This window comes from Malaclemys terrapin, chromosome 6, assembly GCF_027887155.1.
Source record: "Malaclemys terrapin pileata isolate rMalTer1 chromosome 6, rMalTer1.hap1, whole genome shotgun sequence".
Lineage (NCBI taxonomy): Eukaryota > Metazoa > Chordata > Testudines > Emydidae > Malaclemys > Malaclemys terrapin.
Genome location: NC_071510.1, coordinates 51,080,207 through 51,097,246, shown reverse-complemented (window position 1 = coordinate 51,097,246; position 17,040 = coordinate 51,080,207).

Below are 17,040 nucleotides of genomic sequence, written 5' to 3'. Positions count from 1 at the left end.
AAATTGATTCCTGACTGACCGGTAGCTGTCTGGCGTTGCAAGCTTCCACAGGGCTATCGCCACGCGCTTCTCGACTATGAGGGCTGCTCTCATCTTGGTATTCTGGCGTTTCAGGGCAGGGGACAGCAAGTCACAAAGTTCCATGAAAGTGCCCTTATGCATGCGAAAGTTCCGCAGCCACTGGGAATCGTCCCACACCTGCAACACTATGTGGTCCCACCAGTCTGTGCTTGTTTCCCTTGCCCAGAATCGGCGTTCCATGGATAGAATCTGCCCCATTAACAACATGATCTCCAAAGCACCGGGGCCCGTGGTTTCACAGAATTCTGTATCCGTGTCCGTGTCCATGTCCATGTCAATGTCCTCATCATGCTTGTCGCTGCGCTGCCGCCGCCGCTGCCTCCTCGCCTCGTTTTTCTGGTCCTGGCTCAGTATAAACTCCACGAGAACACGCGAGGTGTTTACAATGTTCATGACTGCTGTCTTGAGCTCAGCGGGCTCCATGCTTGCCGTGGTATGGAGTCTGCAGTGTTCACCCACCCAGGAAAAAAGGCGCGAAAATGGTAGTCTGCCGTCCGTTGCTTTCATGCAGGGAGGGAAGGAGGGAAGAGGTGAGGCTGTACCCAGAACCACCTGCGACGATGTTTTTTGTCCCATCAGGCACTGGGATCTCAACCCAGAATTCCAATGGGCGCGGGAGACTGCGGGAACTATGGGATAGCTATGGGATAGCTACCCACAGTGCAATGGTGCAGAAATCGACGCTAGCCCCGGTACTTGGACGCACACCACCGAATTAATGTGCTTAGTGTGGCTGCATTCATTTCGACTTTATACAACCTGTTTTTCAAATACGAATTATATAAATTCGGATTAATCCCGTAGTGTAGACATACCCTGAGTAGGCTGACATAGGGGAGGGAGAGGAGAGTGTGCAGTTCATCCACACAAAAGTGGCAGAGCTGCCACTCCAACCTTTGCATCCCAAGGGTCCCTGGGGAAATTCTAGCTGAGTCAGCCAGAATTGCTAAAAAAGCATGCAGCTGGTTATTGCATTCTGTTCTGCTATTTAAAACATGTCTGCTAATGCAGAATCTAAGTGTTAATCAGCTAAAAAAAGAGAGTCAGTGTTTCTCACAGCAGCAGCAAAAGAATATTAAATCCTGGGCTATTCTTAGCAAGGTGATGGAGCACTACTTGTTAAAACACTGCCAGAGAGATATAAGACCTCTGTCTGCAAAACTGCTGATGAGGGTTGAACGGATAAAGTGAAAGGTTGACAAAATGGGCTGTGGAGAGTGAAATAAATGATTTCAGCACTGTAATGGATGACAGTGAACAAGGGAAGGACATGTTTTTAAGCCAATTTTGTATTTGATTCCTAATTCAGCAACTGGGTTATGATTACACACTGGTAGCAACATATTTGCATACAAAGTCAAATCCTGCCCTCCCTGCCCACTATGGAATTGGTGTGGTTTCACTGCAGAGCTGAGGGGGCAGAATTTGGGGAATCAGCCCAAGAGAATGAGAGGGCTCCCTATGCATCATTGAACCTTCCTGTAAATAAATAGTTCTACTCTTCATTGTGCACCCCCACTCTTCCCAAGAAGTACAGGTACAGGAGCAATCTATGGCTACAGTCACAATCATGCAGAAGATTAACGGAGAGAATTCCCTTAGTACAAAATCTCTGGGCCAAGTCTAGCTGCTAAGGCTAGGTGTTGTGGGATGTCATCCCTGGAAAAGCTGTACCCTACTTAGCTGAATAGACACATTAGGACAGAGGTGGGCAAACTACAGCCCATGGGTCACATCGGGCCCGTCCTGCCCAGCTCCCGAGCTCCTGGCCAGGGAGGCTAGGCCCGGCCCCTCCCCCACTGTTCCCCCTTCCCCGCAGCCTCAGCTTGCTTGCTCCGCTACCAGCTCAATGCTCTGGGCAGCGAGGCTGTGAGCTCCTGGGGCAGCGCAGCTGCAGAGCCCAGTCTGACCCGGTGTAGGAGCTGGATTTTATAATGTACGGTGAGAATTAATGTATGATTTAATTTCATCCTGTCAGCCACCCCTTTTGAATAGCAGAAAGGAATGACAGACCAGAACTATCCTTATGACTAATTATGGTCTCCCTTTTGTTTTAGAATAAGTTATAAAGCTACTATGGTTTCCTATATGTCTTACAAATTAGGAAGTAAGAGACAGGATTCTCTACTGTGTCTATGTTAAGTAGATTAGAGGAACATTGAAGGCCTGGGTCTCAATGTAAATTGTCTTGGTTATTGATCGTAAAACTTAGACAGGTTTAATTTGCAATGCCCTGTTGCTCAATATAAAATACTACTGTTTGTATTCTCAATCTGTTTGTGTGAATGAGGAATGTATGCATTAGAAAAACATGAGGTGTGAAGGCCATTGTTATAGCCAGTCAAGGAAGAAACTTGAAGAAACTTAAAGGACATCAAAGAATCATCAACACGCATCCATAATGAAGGGCAGATTGACAACCCTGAGGTAAAGGCTGGCACCCCTAAAGACAATTGATTAAATCCGAACAAAGGACAGGATGACCCTCTCGGAGGTGTATTGGAATGTTTACACCAATTAAGAAGTAACCGGTCACAAAGTGACACAGCAAAATCCATAGGCTTCAACAGAGAAGAAAACCTATAAGAACAGGGTGTTTTGGCATAGGACTTTGGGTTCGTCTTGCCACACTCCAGGAGCATCAGATCGCGACCGATAGAACCCCGCTCCCCTCTGCGACCAATCTGGCTGGCCACTAGATTGATCCAGACTCTGGACTGGTAACTATAAACATCACTGCAGGACTGTGAGTGTGTGTGTGTGTGTGTCTAAAAAGCATATGCTAACTGTGGTATTCTCAATAAACACTGTGTGTATTTACCTTCCTCTATAAAGATCCCGTGTGCTTTGTATGAGCATAACACCGGTCTCTGTGCTGCACGGTGGTGGCAGTGGCGTGGCTGGCTCCAGCCAGGTGGTGCGGTTGTAGTGCCGCCAGCCACCGGTGTCCCAGACTGTGCGGTAAGGAGACAGGGAGCAGGGGGGCTTGGATAGAAGGCAGGGAAGTTCGGGGTGGTGGTCGGGGGGGGGAACAGGGGGTTGAATGGCGGCAGGAGTCCTGGGGGGCAGTCAGGAAGGAGGGGGATTTGGATGGGGCGGCGGGGGACAGTCAGGTGACAGGGAGAAGGGGTGGTTGGATGAGGCAGGAGTCCTGGGGGGGCAAGTCAGGAATGGGAGGAGGGATTGGATAGGGCGGCAGGGGTCTGGGGGCAGTCAGGGGACAGGGAGTGAGTTTGTGTGGATGGGGCAGAGGCCCTGGGGAGGCTGTCAGGGAACAGGGCGGGGGGTGGATGGGGCAGGAGTCTAGTAGGGGAGGTGGGGGCCGGGACATCACCCCCTCCCCTAACTGGCCCTCCATACAATTTACAAAACCTGATACGGCCCTCAGGCCAAAAAGTTTGCCTGCCCCTGCATTAGGAGGAGCTGTGAGCAGTTCTGATACAGCCACCTAGGCAGTAACATCACTCTGAGTTCCTGAGCTGAATCTATAATAAACAATATATTCTGAGTCTCCTTATGCAGACTCCCAAACACTACATGGTGCCAGGAGTAGACTGATAAGAGTGATTGCAGACAGACAGACAACAGGGATAAAGAAAGTGGAGCAGCTGAGAGCTCCACCAGAGTTAAAGTTATCTGGGAATGAAGCAGATAACTGGAAGACATTTGAACAGAGATTCAGCCTGTACATGCAAGCGAGTGGCTTAGATGAAAAAGAAGATAAGCAGAAGGTAGCTATCTTTTTAAAATTACTGCGGGGCAGGAAGCAGTAGATGTTTATTATAGAATGCAGCTGTGTCAGGCAGAGCAAGGCATGCTAAAAGATGGTAATGCAGAAGTTTGAAGACTACTAAACACCAAAGACAATTGAAACTTTTGAAAGATACAAATTTCACATGAGAACTCAGCAGGGAGTGTCATTTGAAGAATTTATGCTGAACCAAACATGTAATAATGGACAGCTCACAGATTCAATAATCAGAGATCAAATTGTGATGGGTATGCAAGATCCAAAGATTAGAAAAAGACTGTTGGAAGATTCAGCTTTGAACCTGGCAAGGCAGTAAGAATATGCCAAGCAGCAGAGGTTATCCAGAACAGATTGATACTTATGGATGGAAAACAAGACACTGCTTTGATGGATAGATTCACAAACCCTGAATGCAAAGAGAAAGCACAAAGGCAGTGCAGAGCAGAAATGCAAAAAGTGAGTTTACAAATAAGGAGTTTGTTGAGGACAAGATAAAGAATTGCACACAGTATGGAAGCAAACCGACTTCATCATTGGCCAGCCTTTGGGCAATGTTGCAACAAGTACAATGAATTCAATCGTTTTGCAAGACTGTGCAAGTAGGAACTGCAGGTGGACAAAAAGAAACAATGTATGCATGCTGTGTAGCAGGAGGAAAACAGTGTTAGCATTTTGTTAAGGAGCTTTGAATGAAGCAGCTGTACCAAATGATTGGAAATGAATGGAGCTTTTGGGACCTTGAGACTTCAAGCAAATGTGGTAACAGAATACATTTTAAAGGGTCTAATGAAAAAAAACTGGGTAGACTGACAATAGACAGGTAAAATTAAGGCCTCACAGTGGAGAGCTCCTTTCTACTCTGGGTACATGTGAACTAAAGCTGCAGTTAAAAGATAAGATTGAAATAAAAATTCTGTAATTATGCCAGGGGAAAAAACCATGCCGATACTGGGCTTGAAAACAGGTCAAGCTCTAGGTTTATACAGGGACTATGCTCATTAGAGGGATAAGGGGACTCAGGTATTGAGGAGCAGTTTCAGGATGTCTATAAGGTCATAGGAATATTGCCAACAGAATATCAAAGTGAATTGTCAGAGCCTAATTGTCCTAAGAATGTTCCTTTAAATCTGAGGAAAAAGCTCAAAAGACAAACTAGATAGATTAGTGGCACTAAAGATAATCAAGAAAGTAGAAGCGCCTGCAGAACGCGGTTATTCATTAGTAATTGTAGAAAAGAAAGATGGAACCCTCAGGTTATGCTTAGACTTGAAAGAACTAAACAAATATGTCAAAAGAGCACATTTTCCCATGTCCACTAGGGAAGAAATTTTTGGAGAAATGTCTGGTGCTAAATATTTCTCCACATTGGATGCATCAGCAGAATTTTGGTAAATCCCCTTAGATGAGTAGCACAAGTTTATGTAATTTTAATACACCATATGATAGATACTGCTTTTCCAGACTGCCATTCAGGTAAGATCTGCACCAGAGGTATGTCATAGGATAGTGCTACACATAGTTGAAGATATAGAAGGAGCTAAGGTATTTTGATAACATTCTAATATGGGGAAGAACAATAGAAGAATATGACTACAGGTTACAGAGAGCATTAGAAAGGGATAGGGCTAAGATTAAAATTTTAAAAAAGCAGAAATGAAAATGTTCAGTCCAAGATATCACATACCTTGGAGAAAAACTTACAGAACAGAGAGTCCAAATAAATCCCAACAGAGTTAAGACAATTACAAATACTTCACCTCTCAGTAGTCAAAGGAGGAGTGCAAAGATTCTTAGAAATAATCAGATTTATGGGAATGTTTGTACCTAATTTGGCTGCTAAAACCAGCAATCTTAGCGCACTCTGGCACAAAGATTATCAATGGTCATGGGATGCCAATCTACACAAGGAATTTGAAAACCTGAAACAGCTAATTAAGTGGGCTCCTGTCTTAGATTTTATGATTGCAAAAGGCAGACTAAGGTGTCCACAAATGCCTCAACGGAAGGCATAGGGGCAACTTTACTACAAGTGTATGATGAACACTGGAAACCAGTGGCATATGCTTGCAGGGCACTCACTAAAACTGAGTGACAATATGCACAAATTGAGTAGGAGGCTTAGCTTTGGTGCATGGTTACAAGAAATTTCATGTGTTTTCCTATGGGCAACCAGTTATTGCTGAAACAGACCATAAGCCTTTAATATCCATCTCAATAGAGGGACTTTTTTTCAATTGAAGTTATATGGATTTGCAAATAGAATATAAACCAGAAAGGGGTTTAGAGGTTGCGGACGTTCTGGCTATAGCTTTTCATAATACTGTAGCAGAAAATTATTCAGAATCTGATATAGTGCCTGTGAACCTGTTAAAAACTACCCAGTCTCTGACAAAACATGCACTGCGTTTGCAGCAGCCATAGCACAAGGTGAGACCTTGCAAAGAGTGATCAAACTTATAACTGTTGGTTGGCTTGGACACCAAAATATACCTAGTCCATATTTTCACTGCAAAGAACTTTCTGTGATTGATGGCATTTTGCTTATCAGGAAAAGATCAATTGTTCCTAAAGTGTTACAGCCTGACATGATTATTAGAATTCACGAAGGACATTTAGGAATTGAAAAATGTAAAAAAAGTATCAGAGAGAGGTTGTATTGACCTCAAATGAATGAGGATGTGGAAAAAAAACAGTTAAGAAATGTAAAACATGGCAAAAATTCCAGACTAAGTTTGCAAAGGCACCTGTGCTGGTACATCAGGAAGCTTTAGAAGCCTGATATAAAAGTTGTTATTGATTTATTCTATTATGCTGGCAAAGATTATGTTTTGATTTTAGACTATTACTCAGACTTTGCAGAGATTGCTTTAATGGAAAGTATCACAGCAAAGCATGTAATAGCATGCATTAAATCAATATCTACTGGACATGGTATTCCTGCAGTGGTAATGTCAGACAGCAGTCCACAATTTGCATATTTGCACGTTCAAAAAATGTGCAATAGACTAGTAGTTCAAGCATATTACAGTGAGTCAAATGGTCTAGTAGAGAATAGTGTAAAAGTAATAAGAAGGCTAGTGAAGAAAGCAAAAGAATCTAACTCAGAACCTTATTTGGCATTGATTAACTATAGGACAGCATCCTTGAGACAGGGGTTGCCTTCTGCAGAGATTCTGTTTAACAGCAAAGTAAAAACGGACTGCCTCATTTTATAGAAATGATCTTAAGAATGAACAGGATGTAAAATGGTTGAAGAAAGCTGATAAGCTAAAACAAAAACTGTATTATGACACGAACTAGAGCCTTCGCAGCCTCAGGATACCATTGTATATATGATGGAAACTGATGGGAACAAAAGACAGTAGTTGTTGAGCAGTGGCTCCTGGGTAATATGACTTGGTCACAGCACAAGTGGAGCATGCAACAGAGCAGCTGACTGATGCAGAGACAGTTCTGTTGTCACGCAGATCAACCGACTGTAGAACACCTCAGAGACTACAGGGGAGATGTGAGAATAGGTCCCTTTAAGGACTGCACCCAGCTTAGCTAAATAGCCATATTAAGAGGAGCTGTGAGCAGTTCCAGTGCAGCCATCTAAGTAGCTCTGAGGGTACATCTACACTACAGGGGGGAGTCGATTTAAGATACGCAAATTCAGCTACGTGAATAGCGTAGCTGAATTCGACGTATCGCAGCCGACTTACCCCGCTGTGAGGACGGCGGCAAAATCGACTTCTGCGGCTTTCTGTCGGCGGCGCTTACTCCCACCTCCGCTGGTGGAGTAAGAGCGCCGATTCGGGGATCGATTGTCGCGTCCCGATGGGACGCGATAAATCGATCCCCAAGAGGTCGATTTCTACCCGCCGATTCAGGCAGGTAGTGTAGACCTAGCCTGAGTTGCTGAGCTGAATCTATAAGTCCACAGGAACAATCACTGGAGTATATCAGCTGAATGAAGCATCCACTAAAATGCAGTTTTAAAGAGACAGAAAACTATACAATAGCAATAAAACAAAGCCATACAACAAGTAATCATGTTACTAACAAATGAGTATTTAATGAATGGTGATTTGCATTTTATTACATTGTATTGGAAATGTGGTACAGTAAGAAGACAGAGTACATATTTATATGCTTTCTATTACAGTTTGTATGAATTCTAAGCATACTTGAATGTGTATTGATCAGTACACTTCTGGTACTATTCAAATAATAAAGTAAAAAATAAAATATAGCAAAGTATGGTTTTGGATCCAGTATTGCTCCTAATTCCCAGGTGGCACCGGTGGATGAAAGCTCATTTTTAACTGCATCCTGTAAAGTAATAACTATTTATCTGTTTGACCTAGACCTTGTCTTTGTGACCTCTAAACTGGGTTATTGCCTCATGTTCTTTGTGGAGCTGTCCTTGAAAACCACCTGGAAGTTACAACTGCTCTAGAATGCAGCTGCCCACTTTCTTGGAGGTGGGAGATAAAGAGACTATATTACAGCAGTTCTCTGAAGACTGCACTAATCTCTCATTGTTTTCAGGTGGAATAGAAGGAGTTCACACTGATTGTTAAAAAACTATATATATAGTTTGTTTCCTGACTACCTGAGAGAGAACCTCTCAGTCTCTCCCAATGTGTGTCATGACATTTGTAGCTAGAGGGACTGCTTTTACTCACAGTCCTTAAATATTGAGGGACAGAGCAATTTTAGAACCTTCAACTCTGAAATTTGCTTCTCTTATTTTCTACCAACATCTAACACCTTATGCACAAATACACTTATGCACATAGATTTGCTCACACAAGTAGTCTCATTAAGCCCAGTGGAACTACTTATATGCTTGATATTATCCACATGTTTCCTGGATCAGGCCTCAAGTTAATTAACCTTCCAGCTGTAAAGTCCACTGGTGTGGCTTCTCTCAGACTTTTGCCTGACTGGGTGATTATGCTTTATAAATTGCTGAGTGCTGCACAAGCCTTTTCATGTAGAATATTTGGTTTGCAAATTAGGAGCCTGCTCCTGGTCCTATTCTATTATACTGTTTTCAAAATATCATCCACTGCCGAATGCATGAGTGATTGTATAAATTAAGAAATACTGGTAAAAGAGGGCTCCTAATGGATCAGATATTTACAATATCCTTATAGTTATGGTGAGTCACTGTGTAAAACAGTAGTGAAGTTCAGGTCTTATAGCAAAGTAAGCAAATTTAAATGGCCTCTTTCTAATAATCTACTAATATCAAACAATCTTCTTTCTTTCTTTAATAATGCAGACCTCGGGCGATGAAAGGAACACAAACCAATTCTTTGTGGGCTCCTTACAAAATGAGCTGCTTTATAATATGGCTTGGTTACTGTTTATTATAAGTTCTGAAATCTGTATGTTAAAAAAATGGCAGTACACTCTATTCAGAAACTTCTCTTCACTTCACAGTAAAATGTAATGGATACAAAGCTCAGCAAGAAATACCTTATTTTATTTCTGTATTGTCACAAATTTGACTGAGGGTTAGGAATAAAGACAATATGTGGGTTTTACCAAAACAGAACTCCAACTGCTGATTCTCTTACATCTATACCTAAAGGGTTCTATTGTGATTTTAGCTATTACCCTGTGATGATGGTTGTGCAAAGCCTCAGCATCCCAGCAAGGGCACTAGGAGACACTGGGCTACAGGGAGGCACAGTTACCACAAGGGGAGTATTCCCACTGCCACATCTCTTCAGTGAAGCAGCAGGCTCTCCCTTGTGCATTTGGCCAGCTCTGCAGGCCAGGGTAGTGGGGACTGAGCCATGGCTCTGTCTCTTCATCATCACCTTTGTGGTATCTAATGCCCCAGAGGTACAAGCAGGGAGCAGTCCCTACACTCGAGTGGATGATAGCCCTAATCCTGCTTCCACTGTACTCAATAGCAAAGCTCCCGTAACCCTCAATGGTGCAGAATCAGGCCCTGTGATTCTGGCCAGCTCTTGTGTGGGAGATTAGTGATAAAAATGCTCCTTGTGCCTGCCCATTTCCTCAAGGGTCATATATGATCCACCCCAAAATTTGGAGGTTTTTGGTTCTGACCAGCACAGTCAATGAAACAGTCAACCAACAAGTTCTCCAATTACTAGTCTTCATCAATTCATACCAGTCACAACTGCAACACAAATGTCATATTACAGGTCTGGGCAAGTAGCGCGAGTAGTATAAAGTAACAGAATTTTCTCCTCCTGATCAAAAGCCCACTGAAATCAAAGGGAGTCTTTCCATTTACTTCAATGAGATTTGGATCAGGAGGAGAAAATTCTCAGTTATTTTGAATTTGATCCTTTAAGCCCTCTGATCTACTAACTCCCTCTTTGTTTTGAAAATGTACCTGTTGGTAATATGCCATGTGTAAGTCTACTTATTTAGGACCAGGTTCTGACAACCCTATTCACGTTGAGTGGTACTTTCTTCCATGAGCACACCCTCTGACTTCAATGGGACTATTTGCAGAGTAAGATACTGTTCAGTGAAAGGGAGTTAGAATCGGTTGTTGCATGGTTGGTGAATTAAAGAGCTTGTATGTTTATTAGTAATAGTTTTTAAAAGCTTATCAATGATGAATTAATGTGTCATTTCTCTGACAGAGATGATGTCTGTCTATATCTTCCAAAGAGACATTGGCATTTCGATAAGTATCTGGTTGTCATTCAGGTTATTATACTGCATATAAAACACACTAGATAAAATCTATCCCTGGAACTCCAGTCAATAGTTATTCTGGAGTAAATGCTAATGCAAAGGAGAACTGAATCTAGCTCCCCTGAGTTATACCTAAGATGAATTTGGTTCATCATTCTATGGCATTTTTATATATTTTTCAAGTGCCTTGTTATAATGCTCGATACGCACCCAAGTATGAATTTGTAATCAGACTGGTTTAATACCTCTGATGTAGTGTAATGTATTTCAGTAATAAGCAATCCACAGTTCTAATGCATTTTAATATATTATAATGCAGTCTGATCTGAGTTAAAAGTAATACATTTTGGAAAATGACATTTTTTAAAGTAGAAGTAGTAGTGGCTTAATAATCCGCACTTACATAGTGCTTTACATGTTCAAAGCACTGTATAAACAATAAAAAGAAAGTACAAACTCCTTGCCTATTGACAAAATGCTGGACGTTGCCTAAGTGTGTCCCTCAATTCATGTTCACCTAAGAAAAAGTTGAGATAACTCAGCACCTTGCAGGATCAGACTAAACAATCCTGTAAAGCAGGTATTATCCATGTTTTACAGATGGGAAAACTGATATAAGGCAAGGATTAGAAGTCAACTTCTACTCAGGTCATGCACTAACCCCATCTACAGTTCTTCAGATCACACGTGCATTAGCACATTGCTGATTTCTTACTCACACCTAGTCTTCCAACCTCCTAGAAATAGATCTCTGTTCAGTAGGTGCAGCTACATTTTAAAAAAAAATCCTGGGGCTCAGTTTCTGCCAATACACTTTGTGCAGTCACTTACACCAACACAATATATGATTTGATAGCATTTTATGGCCACTTTGCACTCACCATGTACTTGCATAAATGACTGCAGAAGGTGCAGGTTTGCAGAGAATCTTCCTTCACTACAGACCAGCAGCAGAGACACCCTGCTATCCTGGGTAAGCATTCTTCCTTCCAACCTCCTGCACATCCAATGGAGAAGGTTGAAATATATCTGAAGGAAACACTAGTAAATGTTTCTGGAAAGTCAATCTCTGTAGTTATTTCTTAGCATCCTAAAACTATTACCTGCCTTGGGCCAGCTTCTCGGCTTTGGTTCAAGTTTCACTCAGACCAGAGCAGGGGGAAAAGAGGTAGCATTAAAGCCATCTTTACACACCCCCTCCCCAATTCTTGTGCCTCTGATCCATGGTATAAAGTAAGGCAGCCTCAGGACTGTTCTACAGTAGATGGCTACCCAAAGCCCCCAAAGATCTTTCCAAAAGCTATTGACCACTGGAGCGCAGAGTTGGCCTGGAGATGCCTTCTTTTCTTCAGGCATGTTCCTTACAATGGTCAAGGTTGGGGAAGGGGAGTGTAAGAGAAGCTATGACAGCCCTATGTTACCAGAGACTGGATTTAGTAGGGTTGCAGCAGCTTCACGCCACCGTATCAGTAGAAGGCAGCAGCAGACATGGCTAATAATCTGCTTAATAATTTTATTTTCAAGATTTAGAGTACTAAGCTCTAAGTGGCTTTTGTGTTCCATAAATCACAGCAAGTGCAAATATAAAAAGGACAGAAAAAAGATGCCTTACAAATGGCAGATACTGATTTCTTGCACATGGGCCAGCCCCAAAACTGGCAAGCCAAAAAGGGGCCATAAAATCCCAACATCTGCTTAGGGCCTGGGCCAAAGGCAGATTAGTCAGACCAGAGAATCGGGGGCTACAGTCTTCCTACTTGTCTGTGAAGGGTCTAACGCTCTGTGTGAGCTATACAGATACATAATAAAGTAAAACAGCAATAGTAATAATGAACAATGTACACACTCCCCAAAGTCTGGTACTGGATATCAGCAGGAATGAATTGGGGAGAAAATGAAGCCTGCTTAGGAACTCATGGGACTGATTCAAAGCATTTCTATTGACTTCAATGGGATTTAAATCAGGCCCCAGTGGAGTATTGCTCGGTGTATTTACTAGTGCTCCGAGCACCAATGGCAACTCTGTCAGCTCCTGCGGAGTTGGACTAGCAGCATAGAGCTGGTGAGGGCGGTGTAGCTTTCTGTACCCTATTCTTCTCCCTCATGCACTCACCCAAGACAAAACTGAATGTAAAATTTGATATCTGATGCCTCTTCTATGTGGGAATTTTGTCCTGCCTTACTAGGCGGACAAATGATTTAATGGGTGTTTTCAAGCTCTATCTACTGTGATCCCAAGAGCCAGCTGGAGATATGCTCATTTTTACATAGCGTACACGTAACATGGATTCAGTGTTGACCAAGAAGCTCTCTCTTTTATCAGGACCTTGCATGTTTGACTCTCTAAATGTGTGCACAGGCTTTAGACAGCCCACATTTTTCTAAGCAGGTCACTTGTTCCCTGAGTTCTCTCTCTAAATCAGGAGTACAGTGTTTATGCTTTCAGCAGCACAGTGATCACACAGATTGCGTAAGACTTTCCTCTGTGACTGAGGCTTTTAATAGTAAGATTCTCCCAGGGCTTTGTGTCTTTGCCTCCTAAAGCCTCCCTGTCAATTGGAAATGAATGAGATGTACATGTACATATTTTAAAATTTCACAGCAATATTGCTTGGTGCCTTTTGGGGTATTCTTTAAAATGAAGAACAGAACTAGGTCAGTGTTATATGAAGCATGAATTTTAAAAACAAAACACTGTGCACTAGAGTGAAGAAGGCAGCTGTTCCCTTCACCATTCCCGTAGTCTTAGTAAATTTAAAAAAAGGCTTTAGGTTAGGCATTAAGGAGCAAATCCAGACACTGTGACCACACAGGTTCTCTTTGCAGCTGTGCAGACCTGGTCTTCGCCGTCCACACAAAGAGCATGTGGAGCTGTTCAGACCAGTCCAGTCTGCACCACAAACTAGAGGGAGAATTCCTACCCTCCAACTACCAGCTTGTACGCTGCTGACCAGGATTTAGGTTTGTGACATTTGCAGTAGGACATTTATACTAATGAAGTATTTTTAATTATTATGTGGTGATGTGTGCCTGAGATTCTGAATGTTCTTTACAAACACTGAGCAAGTTCTGTCCTCCTAGACACCTCAGCAACCTCCCCCGAACTCAGTGGGACCGCATGAGTATGATTGAGAGCAGAATTTGGCCCATTGTGACTCCTTTCTCCCCTGCAAGGACCCAATAGATAAATGTTATCACATAGTATGCAGGTGTTCCACTCACTGCAGGTGTGCCTTCTTGTGTCTTGGTCTGAAAATTAGCTCTCACCTCATCTGGTGCCCCCCAACCATTGGTTGCTCATGTTGTGGCCCTTTTCTCTGTCCATGAATTGGGACACTCCCTCTTCATGACTTGACCCTCTGGCCAAGTCACTATAAAGTCCCACCCTTCCATGATAATAAAGTTCCATTGGACAACCTGTCCGGATGCTTCCTCAGATGGTCTTCCATTGCATGTCTCCAGGTCCCGTGCCACTTTTACTGTTGCTGGTAGGGCAACCCAGGCCCTCCTGCTATTCCAGGTTCCAGCCCTGGGACCCTATGACTAGGAAGGTAGGTATGCTCAGTCTCAGATCCTGTTGCTGTTGCCTGAGCTCCTTCCTACCCCACCTCTCTCTTTTTGCCTATCACTGGGTTTACCCTCAGAGCTTCTTCCATTCCCCTGGCTGATTCACTGCTCTAGCTCTCTTATAAGACTCCCTAATCCAAGGCAAGGCCCCAGGGCTTACTCTCCTCCTGACTATAACTCCTTGGTCTAGCCAACACCTTTTCCCTCTATGGCGTAACTGCAGACGTCCTCCTGCAGCCTCTTCTTTTTCTTTTCCTATCATATGATGGCACAGCAGCCTCAGCCTGTGATGCTATGACCACCACCTACTGCAATTTTTGCATCTGTAAAAGTCGATATCCTCTGATGCAGTCCTGGATCCTTAAAAAAGCAAAGTAATGCTTTTTAAATGTGATCCCACCTTCCCAGTACTCTCATCAATATTTTCAGGCTATACACTTTCACTGTAAGGCATCTCCATTTTTCATACAGAATCTTGCTCCCTTCATTGCCACAGCAGCTGCTCAACTCTTTCTTGGACTTTTCATGTGTCACGCAACCTGTCTTTGTGCTTATTTAGTAAATATAAGTAACCGTTCAGGTCACAGTGTCTTATTAGCACTCTAAATATAGTTACTTCACTTCCTTTCTCACATCTATTAAGTATACCATTATCCTCCAATTTAGGACATAATTCATAGAAACTTGCTCCAAAGTTCTTGCCATTTCTTCTTAAGTTCTATTTACTCAGAAGGATCTCTATACCAGCACCCTCATTTTTTAAGGCATTTTTTGCATCTGCCATTTCATTGCCCTGTATCCTGACATGCGCCGGAATCCACACTGTTACTATATGTACACCTAATTGTACTATCTCTGTAGTTAAGAACAGTATTTCATTGATTAAGTCATTCTGGCTTTCTGAGGCTCCCTTTCTGATTACCGTTATACCTGATAAAGAGTCAGATAGGATAGCAGTCACAGTTGGACATACCTTATCCAGGTCAGTGCCAATGGTATGCCCATCAATTCAGCTGTCATAATGACCACAAAATTAGATAGCTTCATAGATCTCTTAATTCCAAATTCAAAGATACAAAAAGCTGTTCCCACTCTACTTATGTCATCACCTCTAGAGCCATCAGTATAGTTTTGACAATGCTGACCTCATTTGCCATGTATAAGCTCTTAAATCTTAATCATATTTGACGGTCCTGCTCTTCCCTTTGTTTAATCACATAATTCCAAATCCACAACTAGAGAGACAACTGTCTAGCTGTAGTTTGATTTTCCATTACTAAAGATTTTAATTTCTTCCAGTCCTTCATTTTCACCCAAGTATTTTACCCACCTGTTGACTCTGATAGCATGCAGGAGTTCGTGGCACCCAGTTACTTCTTGTTTACTTAATTCCCAGCAATCCTTGTATATTCATTTAGTGCTCTTGTCTTCACTGTTTCTATTAACCATAGCCCAAAAGGTTAAATCTAACACTTTCATCCTTAAATTTATAGCCATTTCTCCAGTTGCTACCTGCAGCACACAAAATGGTGTCATAATACTTATTCCGCATGCGATTTGCAGAGTTTGAGCTTGGATTGGCTCTGATTTTTTAAGTGTTGATTTAGAAGCTGAATTAAAGACTTGGCATCCATAATTTATAGCTAGTCTTATTGATGTCCTATACAGCATCAGCAACATGTTCTTATGTGCACTCCAATTCTTCCTGCAATACTTTTAAGCAGATTCATCCTATCTTTACATTTAGTCTTCATATTATCTATATGACCCTTCCAAGGTAGTTTGTTATCAAACACAATTCCTAAGAATGCAAAATTTTGAACTACCTGCCTTTTTTCTGTATAAAGATATAAGTTGTTTTCTTTCCCAATCTTCCTTTTTGTGAAGATAATTCCTTTTGTTTTAGTCAGTGAGAATTTCAATCCCTGAGTATTTTCCCATTCTGAATTCCCGCTGAGTGCCTCATTAACCTGCATACCAGTCATCTGCAATGGGGTAATACCTGTTCCTGCCTGTATGTTCTCTGGGGCACCATTAATCATGTTAAACAGGATTGGGCTGATAACACTCACCCCTGGATTGTCATTGGTAAGTTTATAAATATTAGACAAAATTGCCCACACCCTGTCTTCTATGGTTCTATCACTCCAGAAGTCTCTTACACACCAGAACATTCTTCCTCTTATTCCAGTTGCAGATAGTTTGTACAGCAAGCCTTCCTTCCATACGATGACATATACGCTTTTGCAAAATCCAAAAAGATAGCTATCAAACTCTCTGTTCCTCATGGCTTTTTGTATTTCTCTTTCTACTCTTACAATATGATCAACTGTGCATCTTCTTTCCTGAAACCATTTTGTACACAGTTTATAATTTCATTTTTTCCTACTATGCTACTTATCTCTCATTTATGATTCTTTCCATAATTTTGCCCACACATTGTGTGAGGGTAATAGGTCTATATGCATCAAGTCTTGCACATAATTTGCCAGGTTTTCCTATTGGTATATCCACTGCTTGCTTCCATACTGTTAGTATGCTTTTCCCTATATTTTATTATATAATTTCATTAAAATGCCGGTAGGTGCTTAAGCATTGCATTACATATGCTCTCTTTACCTCAGGCTGTATTTTTACTTTTGTCTATAGCCTTTCTGAGTTCCTGTATGCTGAAATTTTCATTCAGTACATCATCTTATATTCTATCCAGCCCTGTAGGAGCTCAGTTTTCTTCAGCAAACATACTTTTTTTGTTCACAAAACTCTTTACTTTGATTTGTGTCACTACTATCTTTTTGAAACTCTTGCTAAAATGTCTGCTTTTCCTAAGTTAGAGTTTTCAACTTTATCATTTACTATAAGACCAGATATAAATTTGTTTTAACTCCATATGCCATTTTATTCTTTTAACTTGTTTATATATATATCTGAAGTGTTGAAATCTTTGTCCATTTTCCACAATATTTCCT